Source organism: Anabrus simplex, chromosome 1 (genome assembly GCF_040414725.1).
Source record: "Anabrus simplex isolate iqAnaSimp1 chromosome 1, ASM4041472v1, whole genome shotgun sequence".
Taxonomy (NCBI): Eukaryota; Metazoa; Arthropoda; class Insecta; order Orthoptera; family Tettigoniidae; genus Anabrus; species Anabrus simplex.
This window is the reverse complement of record NC_090265.1, coordinates 1643697197-1643707829: the sequence shown is the minus strand read 5'-3', so window position 1 is coordinate 1643707829 and position 10633 is coordinate 1643697197. Positions and strand designations below refer to the sequence as shown.

At 46.3% G+C, this 10633-nt stretch overlaps 1 non-coding gene across 1 annotated transcript; it reads right to left on the bottom strand.

Annotated features, from left to right (window-relative positions):
• Positions 1 to 7948: 7948 nt before the first annotated feature.
• Positions 7949 to 8021, bottom strand: TRNAR-ACG (transfer RNA arginine (anticodon ACG)). Its single transcript has one exon. It is a non-coding gene; the product is annotated as a tRNA-Arg (tRNA).
• Positions 8022 to 10633: the final 2612 nt, after the last annotated feature.

Here is a 10633-nt window from a genome sequence, read left to right as displayed (position 1 = left end):
CTCTTCTATTCAGTATACACCCAGTTTCAACCACGTAAGAGTGTGAGTGAGAGGGATTCCGCTAAAATTACATTGGTCTCGCGTTTTATGTGGAACGTGCTGCAGAACGAACCATATGCGACTTAGATCACAGGCTGGGAATATTCCCGTATGAAGCGAAGAAACCTTCTAAATCCATTTATTATATAATCGTCTTTCCGCCTGTATTTTTTGAATATTGACCTGGCTCTAGAATGGATTGATTGATTTTCATGAAACTTAGTGTCTGGCTCTATGGCTGAAAAGACAGGGTCCCGGGTTCGATTGCTGGCCGGGCTGAAATGTTAATCTTAAATGGTTAATTCCCTTGGTTTGGGGCTGGGTGTTTGTACAGTCCCCAACATCCCTGCAACTCCTACACCGTACATAACACTATACTCCAGTACAATAACATGCAGTTTCCTACAGATGTTGCCCATCCTGATCGGAGATTCTAACTTTCAAAGGCTGCACAAGGCTAGCTATAATAAACCAAACCCCATGGCTTCACAGCCCCAAAGGGCCTTGGCCTACCAATCGACCGCTGCTCAGCGCGTAGGCCTGTAGATTACAATGTGTCGTGTGGTGATCACGACGAAGGACAGCAGGGTTGTGGGTTTGAGTGGGAATTACGGAAGATGAGGGAAGAGATATAAAGTTTGAGGAAGACAATTAGGCTTGTAACGGAGGACAGGGATGAAAGTAAAACTCCCTTAATCATTGTAAAATATATGGTATTTAGGCAACAGGGAGGGGAAGGAAGGGACAAAGTTGTGGAGGGCATGTAGCTAATGTTTTAAGGGGAAAGAAAATGAGGGCAAAGGGTTTTCCTCACGGAGCGGGCCCAGGAGATCGGTGAGGAATCTGTATGAGTCACTGCAGGTAGATCAACAGCGCGAAGATGGAGATTAGAGAAGTGTTACAGAGGATAGGGGCAAGAAGATAGGGAAACGTAGAGTGGAGGATAGGGAGAGGGAATTGGGACAGGATTGTGACGAGGGAAAGAAAGGAGGAGAAATTAGGTTCTGTAGGCATCGGGGAAGTTAAGGGAGACCGGGAGAGGAGGGGATTTAACGAGATGAATAGGGTTGAGGCTTTGATAATTGGTGACTCTCTTGTTAGGCATGAGGGGAAATGATTTGGAGGAAAGGAAACCGGAGTAAAGCGTTAGGTAGATGTTGAGGAAATTAGAAGGGAGGAGGGTAAGAACAAGGTGGTAATTTTCCACTTTTGTACCGACAAAGTAAGGCCAGAAGGAATAGGTACTAACATGATTAGAGATGTGTGGGATGTTGTTACGATAGCACTGGAGTAGTTAAAGGAAGCTGAGATTTTTAACAGGGTGATACTGTATAAGAGGTATACTGACTGGAGGGTGATTGGGGATTTAAATGAGATTATGGAGTAGGTATGTGGGAATTCGGGAGTGAGATTAATAGATCCTATACGACCACCGTTGGTCAACTCTTGTTCTTTTCAGACCCCAACGGTATTAGGTTTTCGAAGCCTACAGAGTCTTTCAATTTCATGAGTGTGTGGAAATGAAAGGACTCCCATTGTCTCCAAAATCTACACTGCCCAACAAAAAAAAAATTAAGCACAGAGAACGAGTGGTCCAATATTATCACATTTCGATATACATGCATAAAATTGATGTGTGAGTAAATGACTGGATTTGCAAGGATCTGTAACGTTTAGAACGCCCACCACAGTACATTCATGATGGCACCGTCCTGTTGTTGATAAGTTGTTACCAGTCAACTGCTGTGAGTTAGACGTGCAGAGAGGACTACGTCCAGTACGTAGCACCCGCGATCCCTCGCAGACGCCCTAGACAACCTATACACGAACTGATTGCATTTGACATAGGCCGCATTGTGGCACTGCATGGGGCTGGTTGGTCGTGTCGTGCAATTGCCAGGCATGTGGGCGATTCAGATGTCACAGTGAACCGATGTTGGGCTCAATGGGTACATGAGGGCACCCAGTAACGTCATGCAGGTTCGAGTCGACCAAGAAACACCATCCGGAGGGAGGACCGTCGTAGGTGCGCCGGGTATTGCGGGATCCCATAACTTCGGCATCCACCATCCGCGAACATCTACTGGAGACTCTACAACATCTTTTGAGTTCCCGAACAGTGTCTCGACGACTCGCATCTGACAGTTTGGGGTCCTACTGCCCCATGCGTCGGTTGCTATTGATACCAGAACACCGACGCCTGCGTTTGGAGTGGTGCCTTGCCCGGGAGACATGGACAGATGATGACTGGTGTCGCATCATATTTGGTGATGAGTCCCGCTTTTCCGTAACCTCTGATTACCATCGTGTGCGGGTTTGGCAGCGTCGAGGGCAGAGGGTACATCCTACCAAACCCAAACCAAACCCCATGGCACTACAGCCCTTGAAGGGTCTTGGCCTACCAAGCGACCGCTGCTCAGCCCGAAGGCCTGCAGATTACGAGGTGTCGTGTGGTCAGCACGATGAATCCTCTCGGTCGTTATTCTTGGCTTTCGAGACCGGGGCCGCCATCTCACCGTCAGATAGCTCCTCAATTCTAATCACGTAGGAGGAGTGGACCTCGAACCAGCCCTCAGGTCCAGGTAAAAATCCCTGACCTGGCCGGGAATCGAACCCGGGGCCTCCGGGTAAGAGGCAGACACGCTACCCCTATACCACGGGGCCGGCTCCGGCTAGATCCTACCCATATTGTGAAAAGACACACAGGCATTATCCCTGACATCATGATGTGGGAAGCCGTAGGATATGCGTTCAGGTCACCTCTAGTAGTGCTTCGGTAGACTTTGACGGCATAGCAATACGTCACAGACATTCTGCGCCCGCATGTATGGCGCAGCACCTTGGGACAGTGTTCTAATGAGATAATGCACGTCAGCACACAGCACGTGTGTCTATGGACTGCCCAGAGCATGTTGAGGTCCTTCCGTGGTCAGAAAGATCCCCAGACCACTCCATCATTGAACACGTGTAGGATGGCATTGGAAGGGGACTCCATCCCAGTACCATCCCGCGGGATGTGGAGGGACAGCTGCAACAACTGTGGACGAACTTGCTTCAGGAGAGGATCCAAAGGCAGTTTGGCACCATTCTGAATCCCATAAGGCCATGCACTGCGGCAGGGGAGTGGGGGTTGTGAATGGGACAATCTACTGACCTGGCGCCGACATTCCATCTGTAACTGCCAACGGCCTTGTTTCTATCATCCCATATTGTAATCAGTTCAATAAAGGCACGTGGTCTTTCAGCATACGTAGTTTCATTCACTTTCAAGCACTCTTTCTGGGTGGCCGGGCTGAGTGGCTCAGACGGTTAAGACGCTGGCCTTCTAACCCCAACTTGGCAGGTTCGATCCTGGCTCAGTCCGGTGGTATTTGAAGGTGCTCAAATACGACAGCCTCGTGTCGATAGATTTATTGGCACGTAAAAGAACTCCTGCGGGACTAAATTCTGGCACCTCGGCGTCTCCGAAGACCGTAAAAGTAGTTAGCGGGACGTAAAGCAAATATTATTATTATTATTATTATTATTATTATTATTATTATTATTATTATTATTATTATTATTCTGGGTGCTTAACTTTTTTGTCAGACAGTATAATATCATTGGTGGGATCGATTAAACTGTGTGTATAAACCGGTGGTGGAGTCAGGTTATGTGAATAGAGAGGCCTAAAGAAATTATAGACTTTATCACGGAGGTTAAGGGAAGTGGAGGGAGACCAGGACGACTTTCGTTACACTCGATTTGTAATGGTCAATTTGTGCTGTTGGGAATTGTGCAACTTCAATCTTACGTCTTCGAAATAACATTATCACGTTCCATTTTACTGTACCGGATAACAAAAAATCTAAAATCCTGTTGGGTGACCTTTGGATGAGTTTTAATGAATCGATGGCTGAGAAGGGAAGGATTGCAACTACAAAAAATCAATTTTTGAGATTTTACCATCAATGTATAGCTTATTTCGACCTCTACAACCTCCGAAAGTGTTACAACAAAAAATCTAATCTATTCACGCCAGGAAACACTTCTAAGGATGTGCAGTGTTCTGGCATAAGTCACTTCGCTTTATTGGAAAGGGGGATATTGAGTTGTAACAGTTTTTCAGACTGTAACAAATAATGTAAAAACTACGTAAGTGCACACCCATTTTCATTAAAAAAAGGGTAACAAGTGTTTTTTGAGAGGCAATGGTGTAAACTACTTAAACTTTGAACTCTTCTCCTGAAAGATCATGGATTTTGAATTGTATCCACCGGGCGAGTTAGCCGTGCGATTAGAGGCGCGCGGCTGTGAGCTTGCGTCCTGGAGATAGTGGGTTCGAATCCCACTGTCGGCAGCCCTGAAGATGGATTTTCGCGGTTACCCATTTTCACACCAGACCAATTCTGGGGCTGTACCTTACTTAAGGCCACGGCCGCTTCCTTCCTACTTCTAGGCCTTTCCAATCCCGTCGTCGCCATAAGACCTGTCTGTGTCTGTGCGACGTAAAGCCACTAGCAAAAAAAAACAAACATTGAATTGTAACCCTTTCGTTCTTGGCCATCGAAATGTTCCGGCTCTGTGATGTAGTGGTTAGTGTGATTAGTTGCCAACGCCGTAGGCCCATGTTTTGATTCCCGGCTCTGCCACGAAGTTTGAAGAGTGGCACGAAGGCTGGAACGGGGTCCACTCAGAGGTCAACTGAAGGCGGGAGGGGGGGGGGGGCCTCGATTTCCACCTCAGCCATCATCGAAGTGGTTTTCCGTGGTTTCTCACTTCTTCTCCAGGAAAATGCTGCCATGGTACCACGCCCGCTTCCTCCCCTCTTTCTTGCCTATCCATTAGTCTTCCCACTCCTACAAGGACCCTGTTCGGCATAGCAGGTGAGACCACCTGGGCGAGGTACTTGTTTTCCTCCCCTGTTGTATCCTCCACCAAATGTCACACGGTCCAGGTCGCTACCCTTGAGGTTGTAGAGGTATATCGCTCGCTGAGTCTGAGTGGAAAAAAACCTGAAGCGTAAACTGATTTAATAAATAAATAAATAAATAAATAAATAAATAAATAAATAAATAAATAAATAAATAAATAAATAAATAAATACATATCCGAAATGTTGGGATTCAGAGGCTGACGCTCCGATACTGAAACACAGAGGAAGTTATTCTGACGTCAAACCATTCGAAAGGATTTTACATACATCTTTTTTTGCTAGTGGCTGTACGTCGCACCGACACATATAGGTCTTATGGCGACGATGGGATAGGAAAGGCCTAGGAGTTGGAAGGAAGTGGCCGTGGCCTTAATTAAGGTACATCCCAAGCATTTGCCTGGTTTGAAAATGGGAAACTACGGAATACCAACTTCAAGGCTGCCGACAGTGGGATTCGAACTCACTATCTCCCGGATGCAAGCTCACAGCCGCGCGCCCTTAACCGCACGGCCAACTCGCCCGGTTTTTACATACATACATCTTCATTATAGACTGTTATGCCTTTCAGCGTTCAGTCTGCAGGTCTCTGTGAATTACCACGGAGTCCCTCGCCTGTCAAATGGGAGTGGGACTCCGTTACTCCCATAGGTCCGAGGCTTGCTTAAAATGTTCTGAGCTCGGTAAATTATATGAAGCAGGATGCTACCCTTACACATAGACCAAGTGAGGATCTCTCCTCTAACGGGTTAGGGACCATCGGTGAATTTCAGCTAGTCCTAGCCGCCTGAGCACAAGGAGGGCCATGATTGAAAATATGTCCTAGATGCCCACTCCCATTCCATAGCAACTGGTATCCCGACTCCCAGGACCACTTACTAGGCCACTGAGCCGTTGCCCATGGTTCACGAACTAGACGTAACTACAGTAACTCACACCATGATCCATTAGGATTTAGCATTTAAATAATAATAATAATGGCGTGTGGCCTCCTTAGAAACCTGGTGCAGGTCTTTCGAATTGACGTCGTACAGGCCACCTGTGAGTCTGTGAGGGTGGGGCCCTACGTATGATGAATTCTAATGATGAAGACGGTACACACACATTCATGTTAAAATCCCAGACCAGGCTAGGAATCGAACCGACCCCCTGGACCAAAAGCCAGTACGCTAACCATTTAGCCTTGGAGGCGGACTAACATAAATGAAATACTGTTTGTACGTATGTTGGGTATTCAGTCCAAAGTCTGGTTTGGTCCTCAACAGCTCGATCAATAACTGTTATAAATAGCCTAGGCATCACTGAAAACGCATACTAGGGAACGTAGGAGCGAGGTATTTTCCCGTTGCCTTCCTCGCAAAACCAGCACCAATCATAGCAGGGACTGGATGCATATGGAACTGTACATCGCTCATACCTCAGTCACGTTCATGATGTCGGCATCGACATGCTGTTTGCTTTACGTCGCACCGACCCAGATATGTCTTATGGCGACGATGGGATAGGAAAAGCCTAAGAATGGTAAGGAAGCGGCCGTGGCCTTAATTAAGGTGCAGCCCCAGCATTTGCCTGGTGTGAAAATGGGAAACCACGGAAAAACATCTTCATGGCTGCCGACAGTGGGATTCGAACCCACTATCTCCCGATTACTGGATACCGGCCGCACTTAAGCGACTGCAGCTATCGAGCCTGGTTTTCATGATGTCAAAGCCAAGGATGAGACTAGGAGAGAAAAATGAAAGTAAGAATTATTCTAGCCCATACCAGAGGATATAGTGTACTGTAAACACCAGATCTCGCCAGCAAAGGCATGATGAAATATTATTAATTGAATAAGAAGTAATTGCTGGCTGAGGAACAGACTGGTTTCCATGAGGTGAAAGGTATTAAGTAAAACTTGCTAGCGTTAGTCAACTCGCTGGATCTTCTTCTTCAAGGCCTTTTCCCATTCTACTGTGTTGGGTACTGACTATGAAAATGGCTACGTTTTACGGTCGTATGACCTTCATGTCGTCAACTTTATGCGGAGAAATGTATTCACTACGGCGTCTTTCTATGGTGGCGGTTGTGTAGTGCTGCATGTGAATGAAGAGCTGTGCGTTCAGATGAACACAAACACTCAGCCTCCGGACAAGGTAACTTCATCATCATCATCATCATCATCTGTTTACCCTCCAGGTTCGGTTTTTCCCTCGGACTTAGCGAGGGATCCCACCTCTGCCGCTTCAAGGGCAGTGTCCTGGAGCTTCAGACTCTTGGTCGGGGGATACAACTGGGGAGTATGACCAGTACCTCGCCCAGGCGGCCTCACCTGCTATGCTGAACAGGGGCCTTGTGGAGGGATGGGAAGATTGGAAGGGATAGGCAAGGAAGAGGGAAGGAAGCGGCCGTGGCCTTAAGTTAGGTACCATCCCGGCATTCGCCTGGAGGAGAAGTGGGAAACCACGGAAAACCACTTCCAGGATGGCTGAGGTGGGAATCGAACCCACCTCTACTCAGTTGACCTCCCGAGGCTGAGTGGACCCCGTTCCAGCCCTCGTACCACTTTTCAAATTTCATGGCAGAGCCGGGAATCGAACCCGGTCCTCCGGGGGTGGCAGCTAATCACGCTAACCACTACACCACGGAGGCGGACTACAAGGTAACTTACCAGTTAAAATTCCGGCCCGATCGAAAATCGAAACAGGGACATAATGAGTAAACTCAGTTAAGTATCCATCAGTAGGCCGACTGAGTAGCTCAGAGGTTAGAGCACTCTTGTCGGATTCGATCCCCGCTCTATCCGGTGGCATTTGTAGATATGTCAGTCCCATGTCGGTAGATTTATCGTCGTGAAAATAAACTCCTACAGGACGGAATCCGGCACATGGCCGTCTCCGAAAACCATAAAAGTAGTTAGTACGACGTAAGACCAAAAGCAAAAAGGCAATAAAATCTTGAACGAAGGACTCCTTTACTTGGAAATGAGAGTTACATTAAGTTTAGTAGAAAAAACTTCGACCCTGCCAGGATTCGAACCTGGAATCTTCTGATCCGTAGCCAGACGCGTTATCCGCTGCGCCACAGGGCCAGACATTCAAAAAAAAACAATTTTATGATTTCAAAGCCCGCTACTTAAATCAGTATTAAAAAAAACTCATTTGTATGAGTTTTCCAATTATCAGCAGCGTTGGGATATTACCCTTGTGTTACCTACTAACACTTTCAATCACTTGCTGTATATAATGTTATAATATTCTGTTAAGTTGCTTATAAATAATAATAATCATAATAATAGTAATAATCTTTCTTTCTTTTTAAATCTGTTTACCTCCCAGGGTTAGTTTATCGCTCGGACTCTGCGAGAGTTCCCACCTCTACCGCCTCAAGGGCAGTGTCCTGGAGCGTGAGACTATGAGTCGCGGAATACAACTGGGAAGGAGTAACTCTCCCAGGCAGCCGCACCTGCTATGTTGAACAGGGGCCTTGTGGGGGGATGAGAAGTTTGGAAGGGATAGACAAGGAAGAAGGAAGGAAGAGGCCGTGGTCTTAAGTTAGGTACCATCCTGGCATTTTCCCCGAGAAGTGGGAAACCACGGAGAACCACTTTCAGGATGGCTGAGGTGGGAATCGAACCCACCTCTACTCAGTTCACCTCGCGAGGCTGAGTGGACCCCATTCCAGTCCTTCTACCACTTTTCAAATTTTGTGGCAGAATTGGGGATCGAACCCGGACCTCAGGAGGTGGCAGTTAACCACACTAACCACTACACCACAGACGCCGACTATCGCCAATTTTGTGACGCAAATCTTCAGATAACCCTCAGCCGTAAGACATTGTCTATATATAACTTTTTTTTTAAAAATCAGTTTACCGTTGTGGTTTGGTTTCTCTAGCGCACTCACATCCTCAAGGGCAGTGTCCTCGAGCGTGAGACATTTGGCTGGGGATTTTTGTCAAAAATAACTGAAACAGTGAAGATTTGTCAAACCCGTGTAGCAAGACGCGATGATAGTAAACAAGTGTATGATACAGCTTGCATTTAACCAGCTCCGCGTGGACAAAGGCAAGAACAGGTTAAACATACATGGAATACAACAAGGGCCGCCTCTGTGGTGTAGTGGTTAGTGTGGTTAGCTGCCACCCACGGAGCCACGAGTTAGCTTGCCGGCTCTCCCACGAAATGTGGAAAGTGGTACGAGGGTTGGAACGGAATCCACTCAGCCTTGGAAGGTCAACTGAGTAGATTCCCACCTCTGCCTCTTCGAAGTGGTTTTCCGTGGTTTCCCACTTCTCCTCCAGGCAAATGACGGAATGGTAACTAACTTAAGGCCACGGCCGCTTCCTTCCCTCTTTCTTGTCTACCTCTTCCGATCTTCCCATCCCACCACAAGGCCCCTGTTCAGCATAGCAGGTGAGGCAGCCTGGGCGAGGTGCTGGTCCTTCTCCTCAGTTGTATCCCCGACCCAAAGTCTCACGCTCCAGGACTCTGCCCTTAAAGCGGTAGAGGTGAGATCTTGAACTGAGTCCGAGGGAAGAACCACCCCTGGAGGGTAAACGGATTTATTTAAAAAAATATTAATTTATAGTACCACCGTGTCTCAAACCCCAGACGCCCGCATGGACGCCATGGATTCTGACAATTACACCAGAGGTACTACCGATAATCGCACACAAATTGCCAACAGGTAAGTGAACCTTTAAATTTAAAGAATTTTCTCGGTAAGTAACGGCCTGTGACACAAAACCTCAGACACGAATTTGTTTTTGACGTAGATCCCCCTCTCGATGTTTGAACGAAATAAGCGGCCTCTAGTAAGTGTTCACGTGTTGATGTGTTCCTCCAGAGGCACCATCAGTGATTGTATGTGATTTTGATCCGACTGTCTGGATTTATCGGTTTTTGATCATACCGCTGCGGATATATATTCAAGTAGCTATTACATAAGCATTTACTCTTGAGAACATAATTTAGTTTATTTCAAACAAATACAGTTTTATAAATATTAAATCTGAAATGCCATATTCGAAACAATCACATTGGTCATATTCATTTACTTGCTCGTCATTTTCTTCATTGTTCTTATTGTCCTAGAGCAGGTTCTTGTATCATAAAAAGTCATCATCATTAGTTCAGTCCTTTCCAAATTGTTTGACCATGAAACCCATCATGTTCTATTACTTTTGAACTGTTCGAATATTTATTTTAATGTCTCCAAAGATTGTGGATGATTTTCTTCTACCTTAAGAGTACAAAACAACTTCCTCCCTGTTTGTTTACTCTATCCTTTACCTTGAAATATTCTGTATTTATTTAAAGTTCATAGTTTGACGTCTATTATTCCATTCACGGTTTAGTACGACTCTCCGGGAGACTTAATATTCCGTAATACACAGTCGTTCCGTAATGTTAGTATAGTGCCATGTTCTTGATGTATTATTTTCTATATCTCTATTATTTTCGGGTCTAGATAGCTGCAGTCGCTTAAGTGCGGCCAGTATCCAGTATTCTTGAGACAGTGGGTTCGAACCCCACTGTCGGCAGCTCTGAAGATGGTTTTCCGTAGTTTCCCATTTTCACACCTGGCAAATGCTGGGGCCGATTCCTTCCAACTCCTAGCCCTTTCCTGTCCCATTGTCGGCACGAGACCTATCTGTGTCAGTGCGACGTAAAGCAACTTGTAAATATATATATATATACT